A 20,830-nucleotide genomic window follows, 5' to 3' on the forward strand; every position below is an offset into this window, starting at 1 on the left:
AGTCCATTACTTAAGGAGAGTCTGTTTTCAGTTGACAGTTTTAACTTCTGTATTCAGCTTCACTTTCTGAAGCTGTCTCATCGCATAGCAGCAGATCTTGATATTAAACTGTCCATAAGTTGTTTTCTTTTTTAATTTAATGCATTTAACTGAACTGAAATATCCTCCCTTGTGCTGCTTTCACCTATTCCTGGAATGAGAGCAGAAGAATACTGGAGAGTTATACTAATGTAAATCCATACTACAGGGTGGAGATCAAAATCCCCTTAAAGAATAATAAACACAGTGTTGTTAAGAAGGCAGCATTAGTGCTAACAGACTCAGTTCTTCAGGTTTGATAGGCTGGCAGTGAACAGTTTCAAGTTTGAAGACTCTTGGACCTGATTCTCATCTTCTCATATACAGCTCTGATAATGGGAATTAGGTGCCCAGGTTCTTTTGAAAATCTTGCTATGCACCGAGCTGCATCTTTAGGCACCTAAATATATTTGAAAATCTGGCTCTTAGGCACTTTTGAAAACTTTACTCAATGTTGAAGAAGTTTTTTTCTAGCAATAAAAACACAAGTATTTGCTTTGGTTGTTATAATAAGAATGGAAGGATTTATTAATCAGTTATAGTTATATGATTGTTCAAAGGGCAAGCAAACAGGTACTGCAGTGACTCTGAAAAGGATTTAGCTGGTGATAACAACTTAACATGATCTCCCACTGTAATGCTGTTTCAAAAAGAGCTAATGTGACCCTGGGGTGTAAAACAGGGGGGTAGTGAGTAGGAGTAGGTAGGTGATTTTTACCTCTGTATCCAGCATTGGAGAGACTGATATTGGAATACTGCATCCAATTCTGGGGTCCACATTTTAAAAAGGATTATGAAAAATTGGAGAGGGCACAGAAAAGAGCTGGAACTATAATTCAAGGGCAGGAGAAAATGACTGACAAGGACACATTTAAAGAGCTGAATCTGTTGCGCTTATCGAAAAGAAGATTGAGAGGTGATGTGAATACACTGCACAAGAACATTTGTGGGGAGAAAATACTGCGTATTAAAGAGCTCTTTAATCTAGCAGAGAAAGTCCTAACAACGACCAATGACTAGAAGTAAAAGCCAGAACAATTCAGGTTAGAAATAATAGCTCACATTTTTAACAGTGAGGGTGATTAACCATTGGAACAAACTACTAAAGGAAGTGGTGGTTTTTCAATCTCTTGATGTCGTCAAATCAAGCCTAGATTCCTTTCTGAAAGACGCTTTAGTCAAACACAAATTATTGGGCTCCATACAGAGCTAGCTGGGTGAAATTTAATGGTATGGGATTGATAGAAGGGAGGTCAGAATAGATAGTGTAATGTTCTGTTGGGACCTTAACATCTATGAATAGCTCACAGACTGATATATTTTATCACAAGTATAGAAACCACACAATTCAATTACCACACGATAATTATGGAAACACAGTGCTTTTCCCAGCCATCCAGCATTAATGTCCGTGAATTTGCTCCAGTGATCCAATGAGGCCTGCAAAACCATGGAGAATTACCCCATCTTGTTCATGGACATATGCTTGATGAGATAGGCAAAGAATGGGCAAAGTGATCACATCGCTAGCCCCACCGCAGCTGGAAAACCTGAACTACTTGGTTTGAATATTACCCAGCCTGATCACCCTATGCAACAGCATATATGGAGGGAAGAGCTTTGCACACCTCCATCAACTTCCCTCACTGTGGATTTCCCCACACCAAACTGGTGCACCACCAAGTGGCAGCAATCTGAAAAGATAAGCTCCACACTGCAATTGCCATGCATGTCTCCATGCTAATTGGTGTTCTAGCACTGCAGGTCAAGACAATGTTTGGCTCACAGCTCCAGGAAGGTGACTTTCTGCATCCTAAAGTTTTAGGACCATTGCTGGTCATGCCAAGACTTAAAAACTATTTGATCCCATGACTGTGCTCACTGGCTAGGCCCAGAAGTGTCACTCCATCGAGAGAAGCTGCTCTAGGAATATATAAGACAGAAAGGCCAGTGCAAATTCAAAGGATGGTTCTTCTTCTACCAATTTAACTTAAAAATCCAATTGCTATCTAAAATTAACCGACAGCTAAGCACTATATTTTATTATTTTTTTATTATATATATTATATATTTATTATATATTCATTTTCATATCATAATTAATATGAGAACTTCTAGTACTAATATTCATATTGTAATTTCTTATTCCAGAAATATTGTTCTAGACTTTCAATGGGACTTAGGCACTTAAATCACTTAGATACTTTTGAAAATGTTACCCTTAGTGTCTAAAATTAGGCACCTAAATCTATACTTAGGTATCAAAGTAAGTGGCTTTATTCTCAGAGGTGCTGAGAACCTACAGTCCCCATTGATTTCAGAGGTAATTATGGGAGCTTGGCATATCTGAAAATCAGCCCACTCATTTAGCCATCACATCTTGAAAGACGTCCTGACCAGACAAGAGGAAGCAACCAGACAAGATCACTGTGACAAACGTGAGACCTTGCAAGCATGGAAACTTCAAAGACTGTTCTACTGAGATGTGATAGCCACTGTGGGCACAGGGGATGTTCACAGACTGCTGTATCAATAATCGGTATATGCAGCTGTATGTTTCTGGCTCGCTGAGTGAGTTTTCAGCAGAATCTGGACTCACTGTGGGGTGGAGAGGGTAATGAATGCAAGTCCCAATGCCAGTTACTCAGACACCCAGCACCTTTGAAGCTTTGGTCCTGGGGAGAAGTAGCACTGATTGGTTTTACCTGGTCCTGGAGGCCTGACGACAAAGGCCCTAAATAGTATAACGATTCAGGTCAGACTCACTCTGGACCAGTGTATGGTCCTACCAGGACTCCCTGTGGATGATGGGTGACACTGGCTAAGGTTAGTATCCGTGCTGTCTATTGTTTTAGGATAGGTTTTCTTTGACATACACTTGTACTAAATCAAGATACTGTGTTCTGTGAAAGCTGGCTGGTCACTGGTAACCCTGTCATTATCCATGGGGGAGAGCAGAACTGCAGGTGCTAACCTAAAGTCAGACCTGCTGGGGTAGTCACAGGGAACTGCAGGGGGACTGCAGCCCTAAAATTGTGGTCTGGAGGGAGAGGGACAGGGGTTATAGAATCATAGAATATCAGGGTTGGAAGGGACCTCAGGAGGTCATCTAGTCCAACCCCCTGCTCAAAGCAGGACCAACCCCAACTAAATCATCCTGCTCATAGTGGGATGATGGCTGGAGGCCAGGAAGGGGGAACAGGTGCAGTTAACCCCAAAACTGGGACAGTCTCCATTGGGTTCAGCTGAATCCTGGGCAATGCCTGGGATGATGAGAACCGGAAGTTCCTAATATCACCCATGCTCTAGCACATCATTTTTCCTTCCCACACAGGAGCACTCCACATTACGCTTCCTCTTTTTCTTGTTTTGCCTTCTGTCTCATGAGAGTCTAGCTTAGGCAGCCAGAAAAACTCCACCTTTGCAACTCTGCTGTACTGAAAGAGACAACCTGAGAGCCATGCTTTCACCCCAGCCAGCAACAGCTAAATCTCAGAGTGGTTAATTAGTAGAGCTGCGTGAAACCTTTTGTCTGAACCTCTTTTTCCTGTAAAAAAATGCAGATTTAGGCTGACTAAAACATTTTGTGAATTCATGTCAATTTTGCAGAATTATTTTGGTGAAAAACAAACCAACAAACATGCAGAAAAAAGGAAATTGTTTTGTTTTGACATTGTTGAATGAAAACATTTGATTTCTCAATTCAAAATGACTTTTTTTAAAATTTTCTTCAATTTTATTTAAAATATATAAAAACATTTTAAAAGCTCCAAAACAAAATGAAATGTTACATTTCATGTCAAACAAAACACTTCATTTCACTGAAAACATTTTTTTTATAGGCCAAAATTTTTGAAATTTTTTTCATTCAGGGTTACCTAAAACATTTCCCCCCCCCCCCACCACCCAATTTTTTGGAACTGCCAGCAAAATTAAAAGTCAGTTCTTTGCACTGCTCTACTAATAAAATTCTTGGAATTTGCAGCTGCTAAATGGCAAATAATAGGGACAGAAGCTGGGCCTTCTTATATTTCTTCTCCTCCTGTGTGTGTCTGCTTTGTTTTGTCATGTCTTTAAAAGAAACAGGACTGGAATTCAACACCCCAAAAGCAACCATCTTACTGTATCTACCTCATGTCCCCAACAAGGTCATTCAATCCTTCTTCAGCACCAGAGCCCAAGGATAGTCCAGCCAGGAACAAACATTTCTAGAGTGTCTAGATGACCATTTACACCCCTGCTATAGCTGGCAAACAAGTCACTTGTCTGATATGGCCGAAATCTCTAGTTTAGACAAAGGTGAGGAAATTTTCCACTAAAGAAAATGCTGTACAAAGAAAGGGAGTATGGGAAACAGCCACAATGAAAGTCTTATTTAGTTCTTTCAGTTGTAAATGCTTTAAGAGTTTTCCTTTCCCTTCCCCTTCCCCTGTGTTTTTAATAAAAGGTTAAAAGGATTTATGTTCTCTCCCCGCCCTTTAATGGAACAGGGGTAGTGGTCAGTGATAATTATGACACAAACCCGCTTACCATAAGTAATTGTTTAGTGCTGCAACTATACACAAGAGCCTTCAATCTCCTCAACCGTTGCTGGCCCCAACATACACCCTCTATCAATGCAACAGGAAAAATGAATCTCACAGCTTTGTTGACAAAGATTTTTTATATGAGCTACATTTTCCTCACCGGGAATCATAGGTAGTGTTTCAAATAATGGCAATTTCAGCATCCTTTTAATATTCTGACCATTAAAACCAGCCACCTGCTTGAGCCAGTGCCAAAACTGTCCAATTTCATGGCATAACATGATTTTTTTTTTGGAGCAGAGGGAGGGAAATAAGCATTAGATACTTTTCAGTTTCTCAGATGAGCCATTTTAAAGGCTTTTAATCTGTAAATTGAGGATAATTACTCCCTGACCTCCTTTGTAGGACACTTTGAGTATGTCTACACTGCAATAAATAATTCCCGGCACCAAGTCTGAGAGCCATGGTCAATTGACTAGGGCTCGGACTGTGGAGCTAAATACTGCTGTGTAAACATATGGGATCAGACTAGACCTCGAGCTCTGAGACCCTCCCTCCTTGTGGGCTTTCACAGCCTGGATTCCAGACCAAGTCAAAACGTCTGCCCTGCAATTTGTAATCCTGGAGATAGAGCCCTGTGAGCTGATTTGTGCCTCCTGCTGCCCTGCTGTGGGTCTTTTGTTGCAGTGTAAATGTTCCCTTTGAGATCTAGTGATGGGAATTGCTATATAAGAACTATTTCCTCTTTGGTGTAGGTGTGACACTTTGTATCTCGGGGGAACACCCTGCAACCCCATGTTCATCCTTATAATATAATTGCATGGTATCCAATGCAAAGTTTGTCATGTCGGGTGTCTTCAGGTTTATGATGCACTGAGCATTGTTGTTACAGTAATGTTATAGGTAGTAATTTCATCTATATAGTTGTAAGGCTGAAAATGTGTCCTCATGGCTTAAAACAAGCCCAGGCAAAACTCTCCAGGAACAGAGGGGCAGTTCACACCTCATCGAGGCATATATGGGATGAACCCAGCCCAGCCTCACAGGAAAAAGGACACTGGCCTAGGCAACAACAAAGGATCTGTTGGACTCTCAAGTGAGTCATCCCCTTTCCCTTCCTTTGGTCAGTTTGGGACTACGATGAGGTAATGCTCACCTGACTCTGAAGGGGGGGGGTGGGGGCGGGGCTGGTCTACACTGGGGGGGGATCGATCCAAGATACGCAACTTCAGCTATGCTAGTCGAAGTATCTTGGATCGAATTACCTGGGGTCCAAACGGCGCGGGATCGACGGCCGCGGCTCCCCCGTCGACTGCACTACCGCCGCTCGCTCTGGTGGAGTTCCGGAGTCGACGGTGAGCGCGTTCGGGGATCGATATATCGCGTCTTAACGAGACGCGATATATCGATCCCGGATAAATCGATTGCTACCCACCGATACGGCGAGTAGTGAAGACATACCCCAAGAGGGAAGAAAGAACATGATAATTAGGTGCTTTTGCATCAGCACCCTGCTACAATTCCTTACAGAAATAGAACTGTTAAATAACAAGTCGAAGTCATTGATAAATATATTCAAGACCACCATGATCATTAAATTCTTAACATTTGACAGATTTCCCCCCTTAACTATAATGATCTTGTCAGGATTTTTACCTTGAATTTAGTTATATTTATTCTCACCTTTGCCTTCAACATAGAGTTTTTTTTTGCCTGTGTACTATGAAGACATAGCAAAATAGATTTAAAAAATAGAATTACGACTAGAAATAGATATAACAACAGTGAACATATTAAAGTCAGTAAACATCAACAGTCTTCGAGTTGAATTCAATACATTACCTTGATGCTGAATGATTGCAGATCAGTGTTTCTCCCTTTCTCTCAGTCCATGGATCACTTCACCAGAGAATCCCTCATGGACCAGCCTCTCTCCAAAGCTACTGGTCCCAAGTGCTTGGGTCATCAACTGTTTTATTCTTGGATTCTGGAGAATCACTAGTGTATTGGAATATAAAAATGAAACTAAGTTATGACTTACATAACTAAGGTCTGACTCTTTGCCTAATTGTACTGCCACTAGTTCTCACATTCGGTGTCACCGAAATATCGGGTCCACCTAGCTGAGAGCCAATAACAGCCAGACAGGGATAAGGAGGAGTTGCTTTATTCTGCAGAAGAAAGGAGAGCCTTGCACCTTGGTACAAAAACTCTGTCTTACACACATTTTACAGATCCTTTATACACATTCAGACCAAGGTCCTTGCAGTGTTAACACTTGATTGGTGGTGGTCAGACCCGTGCTTTTGCTATCTGGTCAGTGAAAACCAGCTTGGGACCAGCTCCAACTACCTTAAGGCCTTGAAGGGAAAACAGTTGAAAAGTTCAGGCTACTGTGTCCTTAAGGTGTCTGCTTCCCCCTAATGGCCGCTGGCTGACATAACGACTGCTCGGATTAAGGGGAGGTCACTAGTAACTTTCACAGTCCCCCCCTTCGGGCCTGACAAATTCAAAAATTGTCAGGCCCGTTACGCAATTTGCGATCAAGCTGGAGGGACAGATACTGGGTTTTCTTATGGACAACAGAGCTTTTGATCATAGCATTACACAGGCATTTGGCACATTGTATCATTATCCAGATAACACATAGGAAGAAAAGAAAGAAAAAGATCCATTTAACAATTGTTCGAAAGAGCCCCATAAACTATGACCCAAGGTCTGGAAGGAGGTCCTCAAAACTAAAGGTGTGATCAAGAGATACAGCATGGAAAACAACAGCAGCATTCTTAATGGCTTGTAAATCCTGCTCAATTAAGCCAGAATGATTAACATAGAAACAACATTTTTCCCCGATGCGAGCACAAGCCCCCCCTAATTCAGCATTCATAGCATCTAACACATGTCTATTTTGCAAAGCTATTTCTGCCACCTCATCAATCTCCTGTTTCAACTTTTGGAAAGCGTCTATTGATGCATTGGCTATTTTTTCTAGTTCTGCAGAAATATTTACTACTGCTTTTTCTAGCTCGGCTACCCCCAAGCCAGGAATGAGCGCACGAACAAAGGAGTGAAACCCCATTTGCCTGACTACTAGGGGATTGTTGGCACATTTCGCTCGAGTCCTTATAAAGAGGGGGGGTGAAAAACTTATGGGCATAGCTGCCCAGGTTGAGAATCTGGCTGGCATCCAATGTGTCGTTCACTTGGACATCTGGTAACACCCGGGCCACACCGCACCGACCTTGCCAATCTGAAGGGAGAGCTTTGTAGACATTGTGGCCACAGATAAAATACAAGCCAGGGGTCTCTAAATAGAGGGTAAGGGTATTACCCGCAACTTGATGGCGCCAGGTCACCCATCTATCCCAGCGCCCGGAGTTACTCACTAGCCGGTCCTGGCACCTCCAATGGGAAACATTTAAGTCTCCTAGGGCATGGGTATTGTTTAAAATGGCCCCACAATACGTAACCCCAAATATGTTAGCTGTAAAACTTGCAAGTGATCCCATGGACTCCGGGCATCCAGACATCCTTTCAAGGGATGTGTAGGGCAACAGAATGCCAGAGTAAATATCCATATAATACATATGTGTCTTATTTATGGAGCCTAATGGGAGGAATGAGGGAAACCACTGCCCTTGATAACAAATGCCTGTTGGTCTCACAGTAATGGCCATGTGCAGGAGACAATGGGGTTTTGGGGCATTCTCAGGGGTATTTAAAGGGTAAAAGGTTCCATTTCTGACCTCAAACCGAAGGGTTTGATCACAGGCCTCCAGGGGAAGGTAGCCCACTTCCCTCCCACTTCCTTCAGCATTTTCCAAACAAAGGGGCATGTTATACCCGATCCCAAGAACTTCAAAAAGAGGGACCCCCTTAGCTGCCGAGTAATAATGCCAAACTTCAGACCTTCTCCAATATTTGTCATATTGATATTCCCCAATCCATGCCCATTCAGTTTTCCGTTCTACCTGTAAGGAGAGTACTTCAGAAAGATTTGCAGGTACAGCCCACAATCCTATTCCTTCCTCAGAGCAGGTTTTGTGACACAGCCAACAATCAGATAAGTGTCCCAACGTGGCTACTTGCTGAAGAGATTTAGCGGCTGGGTGTGGGTTAGCTTGTACAAGGGGCAAACCCAAAAGCAATAGCCATTGCAGCACCATCTGAGAACCCATAGTTATAAAGTCTTAGGATTTTGTTCGCCGGATCAGAAGCTTTAGTCCCTCAAGAGGTTCAGCTTTCCAGGTATCGTCTGCTTCTGGCTCTTCCGGGTCGCGGTGGGAAGAGCTGGCGGTGCTCCCTCGAGGTCCGAAGTCGTCTGCTTCTGGCCCCGTCCTAGGGGCTAGCTTGACTCGGGTGTGGTGTATCCAAGTGTCTCACTCTTTCACTCGAATAGCAGTGTGAGAGGTAAGAAGGACTTGGAAAGGGCCCGCCCACCGGGGTTGGAGAGGCTCATGTTTCCACTCTTTCACATAGACCCAGTCTCCTGGAGCGATCCGGTGGGCAGGAACATCAGCGGGTAGGGACTGAAATTGAGCCGCATACCTGTGGAGAGATTTGAGAGTGGTTTGAAGGGAAACAACATATTTGGTTAGCTCCTCATCACCCCAAGTGGCTAAATCAGTTACAAATCCTGGATCAGCAAATCCGGTGTATGGCCTGCCAAATAAAAGTTCAAAGGGTGAGAGACGGAGCCGGCCTCTAGGGGCAGTTCGAACTGCCAAGAGGGCCAAAGGCAGAGCTTGAGGCCATTTTAACCCGGTTTGAGCACACAGCTTTGAGAGTTTAAGTTTTAAAGTCTGGTTCATCCTTTCCACTTGTCCTGAAGATGGTGGTCTCCAAGGGGTGTGTAGAAGCCAGTCAATACCTAGGGCTCTTGCAATGTTTTGAATAATCTGGGCAGTAAAATGAGTCCCTTGATCAGAGTCAATAGACCTAGGGGGGCCAAACCTAGGAATGACATAGTTTAATAAGGTCTTTCCCACTTCCAAGGCAGTTGCTCGTCTAGTCGGGAATGCTTCAGTCCAACCAGTCAGTTGGCACACGATTACAAGGAGGTACTTGTAGCCCTGGCACTTAGGCATTTCTGAGTAGTCAATTTGAAGTCGCTCGAAGGGTGTGTATGCCCATAACCTGGCTCTGGGGGGGGCCTTTAGGTTCCCCCCTTGGATTGAATTTCGCACAGATGTCACAAGTGGCAAGGACTCGTTTGGCTTCCTGGAATACTCCAGGAGCATACCAAAGTCTATTCACAGTAGCTGCCATGGCCTCTGCGCCACCATGGGTTTCCTGGTGTAGTTTAAATAGGGCAGGCCACAGAGCAGCTCGGGGCAATGCTCTTCTTCCATCTGGCAGTCGCCACTCCCCTCCTTGGGTCTTGGTGGCCCCCATGCTTTCCCAACGCTCGACCTCTGATGGCTCAGGGGTAAAAGGGGCTGGGACTGGAGTTGGCGGGGTGGAGGATGTGAGTACCATCTGGTTGGTAACATATGGCTGTAGGGAGGCTGCTTTTGAAGCTGAATCAGTCAACCGATTCCCACAAACGGTGGGATCGTTTCCCTTCTGATGGGCCCGAACATGGACGATGGCAATCTCAGATGGCAGATGTATGGCTTCCAATAATTTCAGGATCAGGGGCCCATGTGCCACCTTAGTGCCACTGGAGGTAATAAAGCCACGCTCTGCCCACAGTTGGCCTGTGGCATGGCAAATACCAAAGGCATATTTCAAGTCAGTATATATGTTCACCGACTGACTTGCTGCCAACTCACATGCTCGGGTGAGGGCTATCAATTCTGCCGCCTGGGCTGAGGTGGAAGGTCCCGGGGGAGCAGACTGTAATACATCAAACTGAGTAGTTACTGCAAACCCAGATACCCGTTGGCCCTCCATGACCCGTGCTGAACCATCAGTGTACAGTTCCAGTTCAGCATTTGGAATGGGCACATCTGAAAGGTCTACTCGAGGTTTTTCTTGATGTTGCACTATCTGAAGACAATCATGTGAGGGCTCGTGATCATAGTCTGGGAACGGTAAAAGGGTTGCAGGGTTCAAGGTATGGCACTGTTCAATTTTTAAATTGGTCCTGGATAATAAAGAAACTTCCAAATGCGTTAATCTCTGAGAGGTCAAATGTTGCGTGCCCTTTTGGACTAACAGTTGTTGAGCTGCATGAGGGGTCCGTAGGGTCAGTGGATGGCCCAAGGTAATCTTTTCCGCTTGGGGTACCAGGAGACCAGCAGCAACCACTGCTCGGAGACAGCCAGGAAAGCCCTGTGCCACAGCATCCAATTTTTGGGAGAAATAGGCCACGGGTTGTTCTCTGGGTCCAAAAGCCTGAGTAAGGACACCAGAGGCCACCCCAAGTCGCTCATGTACATAGAGAACAAAGGGTTTGCGATAATCGGGGAGTCCAAGGGCTGGGGCTGAGGCCAAGGCAGTTTTAATTCCCTGGAAGTCTTTGACGGCCCCAGAGTCCCAGTGAAGGGGCTCCTCAGCATCATGGGTGATCTGTTCAAAGAGGGGTTTTGCCATCTCCCCAAAGCCTGGAATCCAGGAACGGCAGAATCCTGCAAGGCCTAAATATCCCTGCATTTCGCGTTTTGTTTCTGGTCGGGGAATATTAAGAATTGACTGAATACGGGTACTAGATAACGCTCGATACCCAGGGGTGAGTACATGACCAAGATAAGTTACCTTGTCTTTGGCAAACTGCAACTTAGAAGGAGATACTTTATGTCCCTTGTCTGCCAAGCAATTTAGCAAGTAAATAGTGTCCGTTTCACATGTTACCTGATCCGAAGAACAAACCAGGACGTCATCCACATACAAGAGATATGTAGACCCACCCGGTAGGCTGATATCAGCTAAGTCACGTGTCAGGATAGAGGAAAAAATAGTTGGGGACTCAACATATCCTTGCGGGAGCCGAGTCCAGGTCAGTTGTTCTGCTCTCCCAGTTTCTGGGTCCGTCCATGTAAATGCAAAGATATACCAGCTGTTCTTATTTAGAGGAATACTAAAAAAAGCATTACATAAGTCTATTACTGAATAACAAGCAGTACCTGCTGGAATGGCAGTCAGGATTGTGTGAGGGTTTGGTACCACATTGTGTCTAGCTTGAACAACCTTATTTTCTGCACGTAAGTCCTGGACAAATCGGTATACCGGTTTTCCCTCTGAGTCCATGTCAGGTTTTTTGACTGGCAGAATGGGAATATTGAAAGGAGACTTGGTGTGAACCAGCACTCCCAACCGCAGGAATGTGGTGATAAGACTCCGGAGGCCAAGCAGAGCTTCTTGGGGGATGGGATACTGACGAATCGGAGGAATTTCAATGCCTGGCTTATACGCACTGGCTCTGTCTGGAGAGTCCCCAAGTCTGCCCTTGAAGTGTCCCACAGGGAGATGTTTACCTCCTGTCTGAGTCGCTCGGGTAAGATTGGGTCCTCAGGCAGGATCGGGTCCTTTGAAACTTGGGTTAGAACAGCACACAGCTGGGGAAGTTGGGTTTGAGGCAACCGAAGAATGATTTTGTCATCTGAAAAGAAAATCTGAGCACGTAGTTTACACAACAGATCTCTGCCTAAGAGGTTAACTGGGGAATCCGGGGCTAGCAGAAAGGCATGGGAGGCGGAGACACCAGAGATTTCTACAGCAGCCTCCTGTAATATAGAACAGTCAAATGGCTTTCTGCCTATACCCATTACCGGAATGCTCTTATCTGTAAGGCTTCCTCTCTCCGGCTTGGCAGTAACGGTAGAAAGTGCAGCCCCTGAATCCAAAAGACAAGAATAGGTGGTTCCTCCCAATGTTAGGCGAACCTGGGGGTCTGTGGAGGAACAAACATAAGTGGTAAAATCATTTGAATAGGTGACAAAAGGACCCCCTGGTTGCCGTCATTCCTCATTAGCAACAGCGTCTGTTCTTGTCACAGCCATCTGTTGTTGAGGTCGGTCTGGGCGACGGGGTTGTCGTCCGGTAGGTCGGTTCGGACACTCTCTCTTCCAGTGGCCAAGCTGCTTACAGTAGTTACATATGTCATTGACATGTCTCGGGGTCCCTCCATAATCTGATTTGGGTTGCCACTTGGGGGGTCCCTGCCACCCTCCCTGTTTTTCATTTCCAGTGTTTACAAGGGCTGCTAGCATCCTCACCTGTTTGGTCTCTTGAACTTTTTCCCTTGTATGATATACTCGGGTGGCCATGCTTACCAGTTCCTCCAGGGATTTTCCTTCAGCACCCTTGAGCTGCTGCAACCGCTTCTTGATGTCCGGGGCTGACTGGGAAATAAAAATAAGCCTGACCGTGGACTGTGTGTCCATGGCCTTGGGATCTATATTAGTATGGATACAAAATGCTTTACAAAGTCTCTCATAAAAGTCAGAAGGGTGTTCTTCTTTCCCTTGCACAGTATTATGAACCTTTGTCCAATCTAAAGTTCTTTCTCCCGCTTGTTTTATGCCTGTCAAAATATAGTCTAGGAATTTCTTCAGATCTGCTTGTTGGGTCAAATCATTTGGGTTCCAATGGGGCGGATTGGCAAGCCTTATAAAATTGCGACCGTCATTGGCGGCCTCTGCAGACTCCCGGGCCCCCCTTAGTACCCACTCTTTCTCTTCCGTGCGCAATAAACAATCTAAAAGTTGGCCCATGTCTTGCCAATCAGGATTATGAGACTGGAAAATGGCACGGAATCGCCTGTGAACGACGTCCGGGTCGTCCCTAAGGCGAGGCGTAGTGGTTTGCCAGTTCATAAGGTCAGCAGTGGTAAAGGGGAAATGAACATAACGGTCTACAACATTCCCATCCGTTGTAGGGACTGGGATGGTCCGGAGGGGTGCTTGGATATTAATTACCTCATCTCCATAGAATGCCCCCTTCCTTGTATGGGACGGACTAAGGCTGGGAACAGACAGGGAGGTAGTGTACCCACTGCTGGTGGCTCCACTAGCTGATTCGCTTGCCTGCATTGTGGTGTCCTCAATCTTTGTTGGTAATATCTGTTTCGGTAGGCCTGCTGTCCTGGGCTCCGTTGAGGAGGGTACCGGGTCCACCGCAATTGGTAATGCTGCCGCCGAGGGTGGGCGTGGTCTAGAGCAATACATGTGGGGGATATCCTCCAAATAATCAGCCTCATGAGGGGCAGAAGCTTTCGGGAATAAAGGGACCTGAATCTGTACCTTCTTCATGCGACGATGAGCCTCATCGTCCCACAAAAACCAATAGTCCATTTGCCCCGGTGCTTGGTTTTCCAATGTCAGGCGTAAGGGGGTTAAATGGGTAGGAATATCAAAGAAGCCATACTTGGGCCATGCAGTCCCCAGGGCTGGCCAATCCTGGGTGCAAAGTTGTAAAAAACGCTTCCTTGACATCCCTTTTTGAACACCGGGTAAGGGCCATTTGCTTAACATATAATCCAAAGGACTATCCTTTGAGGGTTTTACCAGAGACCCACCCATCTGCCTGCTGACACTCTAACAGAGAATTACATAGAGAACAGAGGGAATTATGGCCTAATAGGATCCTATTACAGGAATTTCTACTAATACTGACCGCTACAGGGGACGGGACAGAAGGATCCCAATTCGACCTCAGAGCTTCATCGCACGCGATGGCTTCCACTCTGAGGAATTACGAATGAGAGGCTCAGTTCCGTTCACACACCTAACGCCCAATGTATAAGACAGAAATTCATTAACCGGTTAACCAGACCAGAACCAGAACCAGATAGTGTCTCCTTATCCTATTAGGACTCACCTTATCGGAACACAAACCCCAGGGGCCACGGTGAAGCAGTGAAAAGGGGCGAAACACCCCATTGGCGCCGTTCCCAGTTCACCGCAGCCATCCGGAGTCCGATGTCCGAGCTAGGAGAGTCCCGGCGGAGTCGCCAGAAACTGTCACTGAAATATCGGGTCCACCTAGCTGAGAGCCAATAACAGCCAGACAGGGATAAGGAGGAGTTGCTTTATTCTGCAGAAGAAAGGAGAGCCTTGCACCTTAGTACAAAAACTCTGTCTTACACACATTTTACAGATCCTTTATACACATTCAGACCAAGGTCCTTGCAGTGTTAACACTTGATTGGTGGTGGTCAGACCCGTGCTTTTGCTATCTGGTCAGTGAAAACCAGCTTGGGACCAGCTCCAACTACCTTAAGGCCTTGAAGGGAAAACAGTTGAAAAGTTCAGGCTACTGTGTCCTTAAGGTGTCTGCTTCTCCCAATGGCCGCTGGCTGACATAACGACTGCTCGGATTAATTATCATAGTGTTTACAGCAATGATGCCCATTTCTGCTGGGTTCATTCAGTGTCTGAAGTAGCATGTTACCATCAATGTGCAGCAATTCCTGCTTACTAATTAATCATTGAATAATTGAATAACCAATACTTCAGTGATTAATAGGGGTCATGAGCTATACTGGTGAATGAATAGTATCTTTGCTATAAAACGTCAGTGTTCGGCATTCAGATTTTGTTTTATATCTTTCAGGCAAACATTTGTAAATAAAAATACAATATTATACATTTTAAATAAATGGGATGGAGGACTCACCACATTAACAAATTAAAGAGGGAAGCAAATATTCTTTTTTTCATACAAAAAGCAATTTTTTGGGATAAACAGTATCAATTCCTGATTTTCTGTTCCTCCTTTGCACTTTGGTGCCCCCAGTGAGCACTGTGCTATGGCTGATGTTTATGGTTAAGAATTGTCGGCAGACTGGTCATTTGGAATGAAAAGGTGCCTGGGCTCAAGCAATTTTTTAAATTTCATAATTGATGCGGCAAGCCTAGAGGTGCTGGGACTCAGCCCTGGCAAGCCCTGGCACAAATGAGGCCCTGGGAGAGACCCCGCTGCACCTGGGTTCCACAGCCCACTGGCAACATGAGCTGGAGGCTCCTTCATGGAGCCCTGAGGTGTTCACAGACAGCAGCCTCTCACACATCCCTGCCCCTTCTGCAGCTGGGGTTCAGCACCTCGTCCATCCCCTTCAGGTCTGGCTTCTCTTCTCCCCTCCCCTGGTTATTTATGGTCACCCTGCCCAAAGCCTCAGGAAGCCCAGGGACCTCTTCATAAGCTTGGCCCGGCATTGGCCCAGCTCAGCCTCTGCAGCTCTCTCCTTTTCCTCATTCCCTCACAAGTCCAGGCAGAGCTCCCCGGACAGCATCCACTCACTCCCCAGACATCTACTCAGAGCAGCAGGCATAATCCATGGTTCTCTGCCTGATGACCCCACTGGCACTCTCTGGCTTAGCCCTGTCCTTCTTGTGTTCTCCCCAGTAATTAGTTGATCTCTGTTCCTTTTTTCTCACCCTTCCCTTCCTCTGGGGGTGGGTGGGCACTGCTGTCTGGCAGGGCTCAGGCAAAGGGAGGGGAGGAATGAATGGCCCAGGAAGAGACCTAGCCTGGGAGGGATTTTTCAACCTGTGCTGCATCATTTTTCCTTCAGAGTCCAGCTCCTGCCCCTCAGCAAGTGAGCCAGGGCAGCCATGGGCAAGGGGAGCCCTGGCAGTATGGCTCCAATGGACTGATGCTGCTATGGAGCCAGGATGGGCACCAGGGAGCAGAGTCAGTGTAGAACATAAGAACATAAGAACGGCCATACTGGGTCAGACCAAGGGTCCATCCAGCCCAGCATCCTGCCTGCCAACAGTGGCCAATGCCAGGTGCCCCAGAGGGAGTGAACCTAACAGGCAATGATCAAGTGATCAAGCCCAGGGGCTCTGCACAGATGGCTAGTATCAGTGCAGATGCCTGAGGCTTTCACTGGTTTGTGGATAGGTCCTGCAGCCTTTTCACAAAGGGCCAACCCTGCCCACTCCCCCCATGCGATGATGTGGGGAAAGCTCTGGGAGGGGCCCACACAGACCTGCTCTGCGCCACAAAGTGAACAACAGAGCGAGCTAACACAATGTCACCGGCTCCTGCGATTTTATTGTGAGTCTCGTGATACTTGGTGTTTGACAGAGAACCCCAGCTCCTGGAGTCAGGTGACTAGGTGAGAGACTCAGTTTTTATTTAAACAAAAAAAGTCAGTTTTTAAGCCCTCCTGGTTGCAGACAGAAGCTTGAAAGTGAGTGCGGCCGGAAGTCTTGGGAGAAAATGTGTTTTGTTTTGTTTTTTTAAATAAATTTCATGGTGTTTTGGGGGCCAGGTTCATGACTTTCTAACATTTGGGGTCAGCAATCCTGGTAACATGAAGCCAACCATAACTGATCCTGGTCCACAATAGCCAGTCCACCATATCATCTATTTACCAGCTGGCTTGCCTGGTTTCTCCTGCCAGGGGGCAAATGCAAGGGGGTCTCCTCAGGGGATGGATGTGGCTGGGAACATCAGGGGCTGGATAGGGGACAGAGTGGAGGAGTAGGAGTTCAAAACTCCCCAAGCAGACCAGAAGGCATGATTTATTTTTTATCTTTTGGGGGCCAGGCTCATGATTTTCTGTGCTCCTATGCTTGTGGTTGGCTATACTAGTATTTCAAATCCCTCTTCTACAACCAGAGTGCTGCTGAGTATCTTCCTATGGGGATAGGTAGGGTGGTAGGAGGATTTGGGGCTGTTAGCCGGACAGAGGGGAGGGGAGTGGAGGGGAGGAGACTGTGCAAAGCAGAGGGAAATTGTCCTTTTGAGAAATTGCTGATTTCTGCCTGTCTGTCTTGTTAGTGATTGCAAGGGGCGCAGTATGGCAGTGAGGCCGTTTCATTACAATAGCTAGAATGACTAGACCAACTCACCACAGGCTGCTTGCCCCACACAGCATCCCGCATGGGCACGTACAATTTATGGCTTCAATTTTTTTTTTAATTGTATAAAATGGCAGCAGAATTTCAGACTGTCCTAATGGAGCAGACCTAGGTGCCCTCATTTTAGCGTCTCCCCCACAGCCTCCCAGAGCCTCCCAGCAGGGTCAGCTGTAAGCCAGGTTTGGGTGGATTCCCAGGTCACCTCAGGGCCATTAACTGCCTGATCTGACTCCCAAAAGAAGCCAGTCCCAACGCCTCGGCATTTACTGTCCTAGGGACTCTGTGCCCATGGCAAGGAGTGAAACGGCACAGGAGGCAGGTGTGAGAGCATCAGGCTCTGCTGCAAGGGCTGCTCTGTGCTGCAGACTCAGCCTTGTGAGAGGAGCTGGTCTCAGTGCGATGGAGGGGGAATGGGGAGAGCTGGGGAAGGGGATCTGGTAGCTGGGCCAGGGGAAGGGGAGTGAGACCCCTGCCCCAGGACTGTGTGAGCAATGGGCCCTGGCTGGGTGAAGGGAACCCGCTCACAGGAAGGAGCCATGCAGCTTTTCGCCCCTCTCCATGTTAGCTCCACCCCAGCCTCTTGCCTACCCCTTCTATCTTTGCACCTTCCTCCATGCCTGGAACGCCCACCCTGACCTACTGCCCCAGGCCTGCAGACTTCTCCTCCTCCTCCTCCTCCTCCTCCTCCTCCTCCCTGCTTACACCCATTAGTGAGCCCCTAAACCCAGCCCAGCCTGGAAGCTCCCAGGACAGGGACCATACGACATGCCCAGGGCACTGAGGGGGCTACAGAAATAACATGGGAGTAACCCCAGTAATTCTTCAGACAGAGCAAAGGGGTAAATAAACCAAGACCCAGAGAGTGTGGGGGTAGGGGAGGGACAGACGGGCTGAAAGCGGAGCTGGGGGAAATAATGTACAGCATGTGTTGTATCCAGTGAGCTCAGCTTCTGTTCCGATTTCTCAGCTGCCCACAAACTGATCACGATTTTTTCAGATTTATTTGTTATTCAAAAATATTTGCTAAATACGTTTGTCAAATACATTGATCTGCGTGGGTTAGTTCTGATTGGACACACAGGTCACATGGGATTGTTTCTGAGTCCTGAATGGATGAATTTAATTCTTATAAACAGGATTTTGGTGCAAATATTTGTGATTCAGGCTTTGGTGGGGTTCCTTGCATTGTGAGAGTTATGCACATGCTTGTTAGATTAGGGCCTTAATTTTCAAACATTGCTTCCCATGAATATTTTATAACATTCAGCAGAAATCCCTGGTTTGCATGGCCATTCCTACCAGGAAGCGCCTTCGACTGACTATACCTGGGACGAATAGAGAAGGGGCAGGATCACAGCTGAAGGGAGTTCATGGGAGCCAGGCACCACACTCACACAGGCACTCTTGAAAATACCACTCGGCTTCTGTCTGCATCTTTAAGTGCCTAAATAGCTTTACAAACCTGGGACAGAGACTAAGGGCAGAGTTTGGAAGGTCTGTGAGCACCTAAAGATGCAAAATCTAGTGGGATTTTCAACAGCATCGAGGTGCCTAACTCCCATTGGAAGCTCAGTGCCCAGGCACCTTTGAAAATCCCACTAGATGCCTATCTGCATCTTTAGACATCAAAACACCTTTGAAACTTTGGGCCCAAGTGACTTGCCTAAGGCCACCCAGGGTGTCTGTAGCAGGGCAAGGAATTGTGCAGCCTGACACTGGAACTTCCTTCAAAGCTGCACCTGAAGCATCTCAGATCCCCTGAGCACTGTCAGCACAGGCAGTGGAGTGTTTAATTATCATTTCCTATCAGTGTTTTCTGGGGCACATGGGCTCAGAGTTGCTATTACCCCAACTCAGGGCCTCTCTGTCAGATAAGAGTTCAATGATGTGCAATAAAAAAGGAGACTCTGACTCCCAGAGGCTCCCACTGGACATCGCTCCCCTCGGCAGCTCAATCAACTGATGCTTATTGTTACCCTTTGCCCCTGATGCTCGTCACTTGCCCCTTTCTGCTGCTGTTACCCAAGGTCATCATCTCAGCTGGATTGTAAATGATGGGGGAGGGGAGAATGCCCTGAGGAATGGTCGGGAAGAGCTGGACAGTAACTAGAGTGTCTTGATAACTTTTCCCCTTAATTTTTAAATAGGATTTTTCTCTCCCATTCTCACCTCTTTCCTTGGAAACAATAATGTGGCCACATAAAAGAACAGCTGATAAAATCACATTGTTAGTTTCTCTTTGCTCCTTCCTCTTCAGGTACTTGGGGTTTGCCACATTCAAAGTGAAAGCTGCACCTGAGTCTTATCTGGGCCTGGACTGGGCTGGGCTGTGAAGCCCAGACTCTGGACCAATAGAACTCACCGTGTCCCTGCAGAATCACTCGGGTCAGCCCAAGGGCTGTTGTTACTTTCTGACATTTTCATTTTCAGGGACAGGGTGGCAGAAACCCAGAGGAGATTTCACAGAGGAGACAGAACTTTGTGAGCTCAGCTCAGTGCCCCCCTGTAACAATAGCCCAGGGGTTGCTAGGACCCTAACAATGCATATAGCAATACACAGGTGATGAGCTGTGCACTAGGGTCAGATCCAAGGCCCAGAGAGTCTCAGATAGGTCAGAGCCCACTGATAGAAAATGTCATAAGAACATAAGACTGGCCACTCTGGGTCAGACCAGTGGTCCATCTAGCCCAGTATCCTGTCTTCCAACAGTGGCCAATGCCAGGTGTCCCAGAGCGAATGAACAGAACAGGTAATCATCAAGTGATCCATCCCCTGTTGCCCATTCCCAGCCTCTGGCAAACAGAGGCTAGGGACACTTCAAGAGCATGGTTTTGTATCCCTGCCCACCCTGGCTAATAGCCATTGATGGACCTATCCTCCATTAACTTATCTAGTTCTTTTCTGAACCCTGTTATAGTCTTGGCCTTCACAATATCCTTTGGCAAGGAGTTCCACAGGTTGACTGTGCGTTGTGTGAAGAAATACTTCCTTATATTAGTTTTAAACCTGCTGCCTATTAATTTCATTTGGTGACCACTAGTTCCAAATGTGGGACTGGAAGGGCCCTGGAGATGTCACCAAGTCCCAGGGCCGCCCAGAGGATTCAGGGGGCCTGGGGCAAAGCGGGGGAGCTGCGGCGCTTGTACTCACCCAGCGGCGGTCCGGGTCTTCAGCGGCATTTCGGCAGCGGGGGGCCCTTCAGTCATTCCGCGTTTTCAGCAGCACTAAAGGACCCCCCCCACCACCGAAATGCCGCCGAAGACCCGGACCACCCTTGCGGGGCCTGGGGCAAATTGCCCCACTTGCCCCCCCCCCCGGGTGGCCCTGCCAAGTCCAGCCCCCTGCACTGAGGCAGGGTCCAGTAAACTGACAGGGGTTCACCCTTGTATCTGGGTGCAGTGGGGGAGGGGCATCCTCAGACAAGACTTTGTGCAGACCTCATTTTGCTGCTCACAGGAGGTGATGCTGGG

The sequence above is a fragment of the Terrapene carolina genome, unplaced genomic scaffold, assembly GCF_002925995.2.
Source record: "Terrapene carolina triunguis isolate 2854851 unplaced genomic scaffold, T_m_triunguis-2.0 Scaffold662, whole genome shotgun sequence".
In the NCBI taxonomy this organism is placed as follows: domain Eukaryota; kingdom Metazoa; phylum Chordata; order Testudines; family Emydidae; genus Terrapene; species Terrapene triunguis.